Source organism: Ambystoma mexicanum, chromosome 6q (assembly GCF_040938575.1).
Source record: "Ambystoma mexicanum isolate Mex_15411 chromosome 6q, UKY_AmexF1_1, whole genome shotgun sequence".
Lineage (NCBI taxonomy): Eukaryota > Metazoa > Chordata > Amphibia > Caudata > Ambystomatidae > Ambystoma > Ambystoma mexicanum.
In genome coordinates, this window is record NC_090937.1 from 1,629,926,594 (window position 1) to 1,629,938,736 (window position 12,143).

At 49.9% G+C, this 12,143-nt stretch overlaps 7 non-coding genes across 7 annotated transcripts; all 7 read left to right on the plus strand.

Moving 5' to 3' along the window:
• The first annotated feature begins 1,536 nt into the window (after positions 1–1,536).
• On the plus strand, positions 1,537–1,608 carry TRNAG-UCC (transfer RNA glycine (anticodon UCC)). Its single transcript has one exon. It is a non-coding gene; the product is annotated as a tRNA-Gly (tRNA).
• A 1,185-nt stretch (positions 1,609–2,793) lies between these two features.
• TRNAG-UCC (transfer RNA glycine (anticodon UCC)) lies at positions 2,794–2,865 on the plus strand. Its single transcript has one exon. It is a non-coding gene; the product is annotated as a tRNA-Gly (tRNA).
• Positions 2,866–4,050: 1,185 nt separating this feature from the next.
• TRNAG-UCC (transfer RNA glycine (anticodon UCC)) lies at positions 4,051–4,122 on the plus strand. The gene has a single exon. It is a non-coding gene; the product is annotated as a tRNA-Gly (tRNA).
• A 3,695-nt stretch (positions 4,123–7,817) lies between these two features.
• On the plus strand, positions 7,818–7,889 carry TRNAG-UCC (transfer RNA glycine (anticodon UCC)). The gene has a single exon. It is a non-coding gene; the product is annotated as a tRNA-Gly (tRNA).
• Positions 7,890–9,074: 1,185 nt separating this feature from the next.
• TRNAG-UCC (transfer RNA glycine (anticodon UCC)) lies at positions 9,075–9,146 on the plus strand. The gene has a single exon. It is a non-coding gene; the product is annotated as a tRNA-Gly (tRNA).
• A 782-nt stretch (positions 9,147–9,928) lies between these two features.
• On the plus strand, positions 9,929–10,000 carry TRNAM-CAU (transfer RNA methionine (anticodon CAU)). Its single transcript has one exon. It is a non-coding gene; the product is annotated as a tRNA-Met (tRNA).
• Positions 10,001–10,331: 331 nt separating this feature from the next.
• TRNAG-UCC (transfer RNA glycine (anticodon UCC)) lies at positions 10,332–10,403 on the plus strand. The gene has a single exon. It is a non-coding gene; the product is annotated as a tRNA-Gly (tRNA).
• The last annotated feature ends 1,740 nt before the right edge of the window (positions 10,404–12,143 follow it).

The following is a 12,143-nucleotide window of genomic DNA, read 5'->3' on the forward strand; positions in this document are numbered from 1 at the left end:
ACAAAGAGCTGTAAGTGCCTGGATGCAATGTCATTCCTTGAACTTGCTGCCTCGTTCCACTCTTGCGCTAAATAGGAGAGGGTCCCAGCCCAGCCAACAAAATGTACTGTTCAATCAAACCAAACTTAAAACCAAGCTCCTTTTTTAAGGGGTCCCGGGGAAATGTTGGGCTGACCGGCAAGACCTCATGATGCGAACTGCTTCTGCGTCAAACGCAAGCTTTTTTCATTCCCAGCCAATGACTTATTCTTATTTCTAAGGGCCGCTCCATCAGATAGCCCAGACAGGCAGGCGTTGGTGGTATAGTGGTGAGCATAGCTGCCTTCCAAGCAGTTGACCCCGGATCGATTCCCGGCCAACGCAGATCAAATCTTTAAATGTTCAAAATGCATTTTTTGGAAATCAGACTCATGCTGAAAGCAAAGCTGACACACTTTTCGTGAAAATCAAAACCCCATCCAGGAAAGGTTCTTGCATCCTAGTTTCTGCAACTGTCTATCGGTGAGGGGATTGAAGCGAGCAGGGCTCCTGGCCCCTCCCCGACAAAGGCCTGACAAAGGCCTATTTGCCTTGCCCTGACGGGCCAAGGTCCCAGCAGGCCACCGAGCACAGCACCTCAGCCTATTAGAGTGAGGTTTCAGGATCTCTCTCATCCTGTAAACCAACATACTGAAGAAGGTGAAACGTGTGGCTGCGCTCCTCACATGCTGAAGCAGCAGCAGCCCTTTCCCTGAAGCAAAGTTCCTTCATTCCTCCCTCCCATAACCCTTAGCAGGGGATTTATGGTAATTGAGTTGAGTTTCCAAACTGGCCCTTCCTTCCTTCCTTCCCATATCTGCCAGCTCGAGAAGGCTTGTTTTGTTGCACCTGGGAAGTAAAGTATCTATTTGCGAGAGAGAGAGAATGAGAGAGAGAGACAGAGAGAGAGAGACAGAGAGAGAAGGGGAAGGGGTGTTGGCAGTTAGGGTGTGAGCTAGAGAAATGAGGCCTGTCTGCAAAAGGCCATGGGATGGGAGTGCGTGGTTGCAGGTTGTTTGGCTTTGTAAGGCCTACTGCCCGCTTCACTCGAAAATGGGTCTAGGGTTGTCGGTTTGTAGGCTGTAAAAGCCCAGAAAAGCTTTTGTTCTCCAACCAGCAGAGTGGCGCAGCGGAAGCGTGCTGGGCCCATAACCCAGAGGTCGATGGATCGAAACCATCCTCTGCTAACTTTTTTCAAATTATGTTTTTGTGTCATGGCATTAGGGCACAAAGAGCTGTAAGTGCCTGGATGCAATGTAATTCCTTGAACTTGCTGCCTCGTTCCACTCTTGCGCTAAATAGGAGAGGGTCCCAGCCCAGCCAACAAAATGTACTGTTCAATCAAACCAAACTTAAAACCAAGCTCCTTTTTTAAGGGGTCCCGGGGAAATGTTGGGCTGACCGGCAAGACCTCATGATGCGAACTGCTTCTGCGTCAAACGCAAGCTTTTTTCATTCCCAGCCAATGACTTATTCTTATTTCTAAGGGCCGCTCCATCACATAGCCCAGACAGGCAGGCGTTGGTGGTATAGTGGTGAGCATAGCTGCCTTCCAAGCAGTTGACCCGGGTTCGATTCCCGGCCAACGCAGATCAAATCTTTAAATTGTTCAAAATGCATTTTTTGGAAATCAGACTCATGCTGAAAGCAAAGCTGACACACTTTTCGTGAAAATCAAAACCCCATCCAGGAAAGGTTCTTGCATCCTAGTTTCTGCAACTGTCTATCGGTGAGGGGATTGAAGCGAGCAGGGCTCCTGGCCCCTCCCCGACAAAGCCCTGACGAAGGCCTGACAAAGGCCTATTCGCCTTGCCCTGACGGGCCTTGGTCCCAGCAGGCCACCGAGCACAGCACCTCAGCCTATTAGAGTGAGGTTTCAGGATCTCTCTCATCCTGTAAACCAACATACTGAAGAAGGTGAAACGTGTGGCTGCGCTCCTCACATGCTGAAGCAGCAGCAGCCCTTTCCCTGAAGCAAAGTTCCTTCATTCCTCCCTCCCATAACCCTTAGCAGGGGATTTATGGTAATTGAGTTGAGTTTCCAAACTGGCCCTTCCTTCCTTCCTTCCCATATCTGCCAGCTCGAGAAGGCTTGTTTTGTTGCACCTGGGAAGTAAAGTATCTATTTGCGAGAGAGAGAGAATGAGAGAGAGAGACAGAGAGAGAGAGACAGAGAGAGAAGGGGAAGGGGTGTTGGCAGTTAGGGTGTGAGCTAGAGAAATGAGGCCTGTCTGCAAAAGGCCATGGGATGGGAGTGCGTGGTTGCAGGTTGTTTGGCTTTGTAAGGCCTACTGCCCGCTTCACTCGAAACTGGGTCTAGGGTTGTCGGTTTGTAGGCTGTAAAAGCCCATAAAAGCTCTTGTTCTCCAACCAGCAGAGTGGCGCAGCGGAAGCGTGCTGGGCCCATAACCCAGAGGTCGATGGATCGAAACCATCCTCTGCTAACTTTTTTCAAATTATGTTTTTGTGTCATGGCATTAGGGCACAAAGAGCTGTAAGTGCCTGGATGCAATGTCATTCCTTGAACTTGCTGCCTCGTTCCACTCTTGCGCTAAATAGGAGAGGGTCCCAGCCCAGCCAACAAAATGTACTGTTCAATCAAACCAAACTTAAAACCAAGCTCCTTTTTTAAGGGGTCCCGGGGAAATGTTGGGCTGACCGGCAAGACCTCATGATGCGAACTGCTTCTGCGTCAAACGCAAGCTTTTTTCATTCCCAGCCAATGACTTATTCTTATTTCTAAGGGCCGCTCCATCAGATAGCCCAGACAGGCAGGCGTTGGTGGTATAGTGGTGAGCATAGCTGCCTTCCAAGCAGTTGACCCGGGTTCGATTCCCGGCCAACGCAGATCAAATCTTTAAATTGTTCAAAATGCATTTTTTGGAAATCAGACTCATGCTGAAAGCAAAGCTGACACACTTTTCGTGAAAATCAAAACCCCATCCAGGAAAGGTTCTTGCATCCTAGTTTCTGCAACTGTCTATCGGTGAGGGGATTGAAGCGAGCAGGGCTCCTGGCCCCTCCCCGACAAAGCCCTGACGAAGGCCTGACAAAGGCCTATTCGCCTTGCCCTGACGGGCCTTGGTCCCAGCAGGCCACCGAGCACAGCACCTCAGCCTATTAGAGTGAGGTTTCAGGATCTCTCTCATCCTGTAAACCAACATACTGAAGAAGGTGAAACGTGTGGCTGCGCTCCTCACATGCTGAAGCAGCAGCAGCCCTTTCCCTGAAGCAAAGTTCCTTCATTCCTCCCTCCCATAACCCTTAGCAGGGGATTTATGGTAATTGAGTTGAGTTTCCAAACTGGCCCTTCCTTCCTTCCTTCCCATATCTGCCAGCTCGAGAAGGCTTGTTTTGTTGCACCTGGGAAGTAAAGTATCTATTTGCGAGAGAGAGAGAATGAGAGAGAGAGACAGAGAGAGAGAGACAGAGAGAGAAGGGGAAGGGGTGTTGGCAGTTAGGGTGTGAGCTAGAGAAATGAGGCCTGTCTGCAAAAGGCCATGGGATGGGAGTGCGTGGTTGCAGGTTGTTTGGCTTTGTAAGGCCTACTGCCCGCTTCACTCGAAACTGGGTCTAGGGTTGTCGGTTTGTAGGCTGTAAAAGCCCATAAAAGCTCTTGTTCTCCAACCAGCAGAGTGGCGCAGCGGAAGCGTGCTGGGCCCATAACCCAGAGGTCGATGGATCGAAACCATCCTCTGCTAACTTTTTTCAAATTATGTTTTTGTGTCATGGCATTAGGGCACAAAGAGCTGTAAGTGCCTGGATGCAATGTCATTCCTTGAACTTGCTGCCTCGTTCCACTCTTGCGCTAAATAGGAGAGGGTCCCAGCCCAGCCAACAAAATGTACTGTTCAATCAAACCAAACTTAAAACCAAGCTCCTTTTTTAAGGGGTCCCGGGGAAATGTTGGGCTGACCGGCAAGACCTCATGATGCGAACTGCTTCTGCGTCAAACGCAAGCTTTTTTCATTCCCAGCCAATGACTTATTCTTATTTCTAAGGGCCGCTCCATCAGATAGCCCAGACAGGCAGGCGTTGGTGGTATAGTGGTGAGCATAGCTGCCTTCCAAGCAGTTGACCCGGGTTCGATTCCCGGCCAACGCAGATCAAATCTTTAAATTGTTCAAAATGCATTTTTTGGAAATCAGACTCATGCTGAAAGCAAAGCTGACACACTTTTCGTGAAAATCAAAACCCCATCCAGGAAAGGTTCTTGCATCCTAGTTTCTGCAACTGTCTATCGGTGAGGGGATTGAAGCGAGCAGGGCTCCTGGCCCCTCCCCGACAAAGCCCTGACGAAGGCCTGACAAAGGCCTATTCGCCTTGCCCTGACGGGCCTTGGTCCCAGCAGGCCACCGAGCACAGCACCTCAGCCTATTAGAGTGAGGTTTCAGGATCTCTCTCATCCTGTAAACCAACATACTGAAGAAGGTGAAACGTGTGGCTGCGCTCCTCACATGCTGAAGCAGCAGCAGCCCTTTCCCTGAAGCAAAGTTCCTTCATTCCTCCCTCCCATAACCCTTAGCAGGGGATTTATGGTAATTGAGTTGAGTTTCCAAACTGGTCCTTCCTTCCTTCCTTCCCATATCTGCCAGCTCGAGAAGGCTTGTTTTGTTGCACCTGGGAAGTAAAGTATCTATTTGCGAGAGAGAGAGAATGAGAGAGAGAGACAGAGAGAGAGAGACAGAGAGAGAAGGGGAAGGGGTGTTGGCAGTTAGGGTGTGAGCTAGAGAAATGAGGCCTGTCTGCAAAAGGCCATGGGATGGGAGTGCGTGGTTGCAGGTTGTTTGGCTTTGTAAGGCCTACTGCCCGCTTCACTCGAAACTGGGTCTAGGGTTGTCGGTTTGTAGGCTGTAAAAGCCCATAAAAGCTCTTGTTCTCCAACCAGCAGAGTGGCGCAGCGGAAGCGTGCTGGGCCCATAACCCAGAGGTCGATGGATCGAAACCATCCTCTGCTAACTTTTTTCAAATTATGTTTTTGTGTCATGGCATTAGGGCACAAAGAGCTGTAAGTGCCTGGATGCAATGTCATTCCTTGAACTTGCTGCCTCGTTCCACTCTTGCGCTAAATAGGAGAGGGTCCCAGCCCAGCCAACAAAATGTACTGTTCAATCAAACCAAACTTAAAACCAAGCTCCTTTTTTAAGGGGTCCCGGGGAAATGTTGGGCTGACCGGCAAGACCTCATGATGCGAACTGCTTCTGCGTCAAACGCAAGCTTTTTTCATTCCCAGCCAATGACTTATTCTTATTTCTAAGGGCCGCTCCATCAGATAGCCCAGACAGGCAGGCGTTGGTGGTATAGTGGTGAGCATAGCTGCCTTCCAAGCAGTTGACCCGGGTTCGATTGCCAACGCAGATCAAATCTTTAAATTGTTCAAAATGCATTTTTTGGAAATCAGACTCATGCTGAAAGCAAAGCTGACACACTTTTCGTGAAAATCAAAACCCCATCCAGGAAAGGTTCTTGCATCCTAGTTTCTGCAACTGTCTATCGGTGAGGGGATTGAAGCGAGCAGGGCTCCTGGCCCCTCCCCGACAAAGCCCTGACGAAGGCCTGACAAAGGCCTATTCGCCTTGCCCTGACGGGCCTTGGTCCCAGCAGGCCACCGAGCACAGCACCTCAGCCTATTAGAGTGAGGTTTCAGGATCTCTCTCATCCTGTAAACCAACATACTGAAGAAGGTGAAACGTGTGGCTGCGCTCCTCACATGCTGAAGCAGCAGCAGCCCTTTCCCTGAAGCAAAGTTCCTTCATTCCTCCCTCCCATAACCCTTAGCAGGGGATTTATGGTAATTGAGTTGAGTTTCCAAACTGGCCCTTCCTTCCTTCCTTCCCATATCTGCCAGCTCGAGAAGGCTTGTTTTGTTGCACCTGGGAAGTAAAGTATCTATTTGCGAGAGAGAGAGAATGAGAGAGAGAGACAGAGAGAGAGAGACAGAGAGAGAAGGGGAAGGGGTGTTGGCAGTTAGGGTGTGAGCTAGAGAAATGAGGCCTGTCTGCAAAAGGCCATGGGATGGGAGTGCGTGGTTGCAGGTTGTTTGGCTTTGTAAGGCCTACTGCCCGCTTCACTCGAAACTGGGTCTAGGGTTGTCGGTTTGTAGGCTGTAAAAGCCCAGAAAAGCTCTTGTTCTCCAACCAGCAGAGTGGCGCAGCGGAAGCGTGCTGGGCCCATAACCCAGAGGTCGATGGATCGAAACCATCCTCTGCTAACTTTTTTCAAATTATGTTTTTGTGTCATGGCATTAGGGCACAAAGAGCTGTAAGTGCCTGGATGCAATGTCATTCCTTGAACTTGCTGCCTCGTTCCACTCTTGCGCTAAATAGGAGAGGGTCCCAGCCCAGCCAACAAAATGTACTGTTCAATCAAACCAAACTTAAAACCAAGCTCCTTTTTTAAGGGGTCCCGGGGAAATGTTGGGCTGACCGGCAAGACCTCATGATGCGAACTGCTTCTGCGTCAAATGCAAGCTTTTTTCATTCCCAGCCAATGACTTATTCTTATTTCTAAGGGCCGCTCCATCAGATAGTCCAGACAGGCAGGCATTGGTGGTATAGTGGTGAGCATAGCTGCCTTCCAAGCAGTTGACCCGGGTTCGATTCCCGGCCAACGCAGATCAAATCTTTAAATTGTTCAAAATGCATTTTTTGGAAATCAGACTCATGCTGAAAGCAAAGCTGACACACTTTTCGTGAAAATCAAAACCCCATCCAGGAAAGGTTCTTTCATCCTAGTTTCTGCAACTGTCTATCGGTGAGGGGATTGAAGCGAGCAGGGCTCCTGGCCCCTCCCCGACAAAGCCCTGACGAAGGCCTGACAAAGGCCTATTCGCCTTGCCCTGACGGGCCTTGGTCCCAGCAGGCCACCGAGCACAGCACCTCAGCCTATTAGAGTGAGGTTTCAGGATCTCTCTCATCCTGTAAACCAACATACTGAAGAAGGTGAAACGTGTGGCTGCGCTCCTCACATGCTGAAGCAGCAGCAGCCCTTTCCCTGAAGCAAAGTTCCTTCATTCCTCCCTCCCATAACCCTTAGCAGGGGATTTATGGTAATTGAGTTGAGTTTCCAAACTGGCCCTTCCTTCCTTCCTTCCCATATCTGCCAGCTCGAGAAGGCTTGTTTTGTTGCACCTGGGAAGTAAAGTATCTATTTGCGAGAGAGAGAGAATGAGAGAGAGAGACAGAGAGAGAGAGACAGAGAGAGAAGGGGAAGGGGTGTTGGCAGTTAGGGTGTGAGCTAGAGAAATGAGGCCTGTCTGCAAAAGGCCATGGGATGGGAGTGCGTGGTTGCAGGTTGTTTGGCTTTGTAAGGCCTACTGCCCGCTTCACTCGAAACTGGGTCTAGGGTTGTCGGTTTGTAGGCTGTAAAAGCCCAGAAAAGCTCTTGTTCTCCAACCAGCAGAGTGGCGCAGCGGAAGCGTGCTGGGCCCATAACCCAGAGGTCGATGGATCGAAACCATCCTCTGCTAACTTTTTTCAAATTATGTTTTTGTGTCATGGCATTAGGGCACAAAGAGCTGTAAGTGCCTGGATGCAATGTCATTCCTTGAACTTGCTGCCTCGTTCCACTCTTGCGCTAAATAGGAGAGGGTCCCAGCCCAGCCAACAAAATGTACTGTTCAATCAAACCAAACTTAAAACCAAGCTCCTTTTTTAAGGGGTCCCGGGGAAATGTTGGGCTGACCGGCAAGACCTCATGATGCGAACTGCTTCTGCGTCAAACGCAAGCTTTTTTCATTCCCAGCCAATGACTTATTCTTTTTTCTAAGGGCCGCTCCATCAGATAGCCCAGACAGGCAGGCGTTGGTGGTATAGTGGTGAGCATAGCTGCCTTCCAAGCAGTTGACCCGGGTTCGATTCCCGGCCAACGCAGATCAAATCTTTAAATTGTTCAAAATGCATTTTTTGGAAATCAGACTCATGCTGAAAGCAAAGCTGACACACTTTTCGTGAAAATCAAAACCCCATCCAGGAAAGGTTCTTGCATCCTAGTTTCTGCAACTGTCTATCGGTGAGGGGATTGAAGCGAGCAGGGCTCCTGGCCCCTCCCCGACAAAGCCCTGACGAAGGCCTGACAAAGGCCTATTCGCCTTGCCCTGACGGGCCTTGGTCCCAGCAGGCCACCGAGCACAGCACCTCAGCCTATTAGAGTGAGGTTTCAGGATCTCTCTCATCCTGTAAACCAACATACTGAAGAAGGTGAAACGTGTGGCTGCGCTCCTCACATGCTGAAGCAGCAGCAGCCCTTTCCCTGAAGCAAAGTTCCTTCATTCCTCCCTCCCATAACCCTTAGCAGGGGATTTATGGTAATTGAGTTGAGTTTCCAAACTGGCCCTTCCTTCCTTCCTTCCCATATCTGCCAGCTCGAGAAGGCTTGTTTTGTTGCACCTGGGAAGTAAAGTATCTATTTGCGAGAGAGAGAGAATGAGAGAGAGAGACAGAGAGAGAGAGACAGAGAGAGAAGGGGAAGGGGTGTTGGCAGTTAGGGTGTGAGCTAGAGAAATGAGGCCTGTCTGCAAAAGGCCATGGGATGGGAGTGCGTGGTTGCAGGTTGTTTGGCTTTGTAAGGCCTACTGCCCGCTTCACTCGAAACTGGGTCTAGGGTTGTCGGTTTGTAGGCTGTAAAAGCCCATAAAAGCTCTTGTTCTCTAACCAGCAGAGTGGCGCAGCGGAAGCGTGCTGGGCCCATAACCCAGAGGTCGATGGATCGAAACCATCCTCTGCTAACTTTTTTCAAATTATGTTTTTGTGTCATGGCATTAGGGCACAAAGAGCTGTAAGTGCCTGGATGCAATGTCATTCCTTGAACTTGCTGCCTCGTTCCACTCTTGCGCTAAATAGGAGAGGGTCCCAGCCCAGCCAACAAAATGTACTGTTCAATCAAACCAAACTTAAAACCAAGCTCCTTTTTTAAGGGGTCCCGGGGAAATGTTGGGCTGACCGGCAAGACCTCATGATGCGAACTGCTTCTGCGTCAAACGCAAGCTTTTTTCATTCCCAGCCAATGACTTATTCTTATTTCTAAGGGCCGCTCCATCACATAGCCCAGACAGGCAGGCGTTGGTGGTATAGTGGTGAGCATAGCTGCCTTCCAAGCAGTTGACCCGGGTTCGATTCCCGGCCAACGCAGATCAAATCTTTAAATTGTTCAAAATGCATTTTTTGGAAATCAGACTCATGCTGAAAGCAAAGCTGACACACTTTTCGTGAAAATCAAAACCCCATCCAGGAAAGGTTCTTGCATCCTAGTTTCTGCAACTGTCTATCGGTGAGGGGATTGAAGCGAGCAGGGCTCCTGGCCCCTCCCCGACAAAGCCCTGACGAAGGCCTGACAAAGGCCTATTCGCCTTGCCCTGACGGGCCTTGGTCCCAGCAGGCCACCGAGCACAGCACCTCAGCCTATTAGAGTGAGGTTTCAGGATCTCTCTCATCCTGTAAACCAACATACTGAAGAAGGTGAAACGTGTGGCTGCGCTCCTCACATGCTGAAGCAGCAGCAGCCCTTTCCCTGAAGCAAAGTTCCTTCATTCCTCCCTCCCATAACCCTTAGCAGGGGATTTATGGTAATTGAGTTGAGTTTCCAAACTGGCCCTTCCTTCCTTCCTTCCCATATCTGCCAGCTCGAGAAGGCTTGTTTTGTTGCACCTGGGAAGTAAAGTATCTATTTGCGAGAGAGAGAGAATGAGAGAGAGAGACAGAGAGAGAGAGACAGAGAGAGAAGGGGAAGGGGTGTTGGCAGTTAGGGTGTGAGCTAGAGAAATGAGGCCTGTCTGCAAAAGGCCATGGGATGGGAGTGCGTGGTTGCAGGTTGTTTGGCTTTGTAAGGCCTACTGCCCGCTTCACTCGAAACTGGGTCTAGGGTTGTCGGTTTGTAGGCTGTAAAAGCCCATAAAAGCTCTTGTTCTCCAACCAGCAGAGTGGCGCAGTGGAAGCGTGCTGGGCCCATAACCCAGAGGTCGATGGATCGAAACCATCCTCTGCTAACTTTTTTCAAATTATGTTTTTGTGTCATGGCATTAGGGCACAAAGAGCTGTAAGTGCCTGGATGCAATGTCATTCCTTGAACTTGCTGCCTCGTTCCACTCTTGCGCTAAATAGGAGAGGGTCCCAGCCCAGCCAACAAAATGTACTGTTCAATCAAACCAAACTTAAAACCAAGCTCCTTTTTTAAGGGGTCCCGGGGAAATGTTGGGCTGACCGGCAAGACCTCATGATGCGAACTGCTTCTGCGTCAAACGCAAGCTTTTTTCATTCCCAGCCAATGACTTATTCTTATTTCTAAGGGCCGCTCCATCAGATAGCCCAGACAGGCAGGCGTTGGTGGTATAGTGGTGAGCATAGCTGCCTTCCAAGCAGTTGACCCGGGTTCGATTCCCGGCCAACGCAGATCAAATCTTTAAATTGTTCAAAATGCATTTTTTGGAAATCAGACTCATGCTGAAAGCAAAGCTGACACACTTTTCGTGAAAATCAAAACCCCATCCAGGAAAGGTTCTTGCATCCTAGTTTCTGCAACTGTCTATCGGTGAGGGGATTGAAGCGAGCAGGGCTCCTGGCCCCTCCCCGACAAAGCCCTGACGAAGGCCTGACAAAGGCCTATTCGCCTTGCCCTGACGGGCCTTGGTCCCAGCAGGCCACCGAGCACAGCACCTCAGCCTATTAGAGTGAGGTTTCAGGATCTCTCTCATCCTGTAAACCAACATACTGAAGAAGGTGAAACGTGTGGCTGCGCTCCTCACATGCTGAAGCAGCAGCAGCCCTTTCCCTGAAGCAAAGTTCCTTCATTCCTCCCTCCCATAACCCTTAGCAGGGGATTTATGGTAATTGAGTTGAGTTTCCAAACTGGCCCTTCCTTCCTTCCTTCCCATATCTGCCAGCTCGAGAAGGCTTGTTTTGTTGCACCTGGGAAGTAAAGTATCTATTTGCGAGAGAGAGAGAATGAGAGAGAGAGACAGAGAGAGAGAGACAGAGAGAGAAGGGGAAGGGGTGTTGGCAGTTAGGGTGTGAGCTAGAGAAATGAGGCCTGTCTGCAAAAGGCCATGGGATGGGAGTGCGTGGTTGCAGGTTGTTTGGCTTTGTAAGGCCTACTGCCCGCTTCACTCGAAACTGGGTCTAGGGTTGTCGGTTTGTAGGCTGTAAAAGCCCATAAAAGCTCTTGTTCTCCAACCAGCAGAGTGGCGCAGCGGAAGCGTGCTGGGCCCATAACCCAGAGGTCGATGGATCGAAACCATCCTCTGCTAACTTTTTTCAAATTATGTTTTTGTGTCATGGCATTAGGGCACAAAGAGCTGTAAGTGCCTGGATGCAATGTCATTCCTTGAACTTGCTGCCTCGTTCCACTCTTGCGCTAAATAGGAGAGGGTCCCAGCCCAGCCAACAAAATGTACTGTTCAATCAAACCAAACTTAAAACCAAGCTCCTTTTTTAAGGGGTCCCGGGGAAATGTTGGGCTGACCGGCAAGACCTCATGATGCGAACTGCTTCTGCGTCAAACGCAAGCTTTTTTCATTCCCAGCCAATGACTTATTCTTATTTCTAAGGGCCGCTCCATCAGATAGCCCAGACAGGCAGGCGTTGGTGGTATAGTGGTGAGCATAGCTGCCTTCCAAGCAGTTGACCCGGGTTCGATTGCCAACGCAGATCAAATCTTTAAATTGTTCAAAATGCATTTTTTGGAAATCAGACTCATGCTGAAAGCAAAGCTGACACACTTTTCGTGAAAATCAAAACCCCATCCAGGAAAGGTTCTTGCATCCTAGTTTCTGCAACTGTCTATCGGTGAGGGGATTGAAGCGAGCAGGGCTCCTGGCCCCTCCCCGACAAAGCCCTGACGAAGGCCTGACAAAGGCCTATTCGCCTTGCCCTGACGGGCCTTGGTCCCAGCAGGCCACCGAGCACAGCACCTCAGCCTATTAGAGTGAGGTTTCAGGATCTCTCTCATCCTGTAAACCAACATACTGAAGAAGGTGAAACGTGTGGCTGCGCTCCTCACATGCTGAAGCAGCAGCAGCCCTTTCCCTGAAGCAAAGTTCCTTCATTCCTCCCTCCCATAACCCTTAGCAGGGGATTTATGGTAATTGAGTTGAGTTTCCAAACTGGCCCTTCCTTCCTTCCTTCCCATATCTG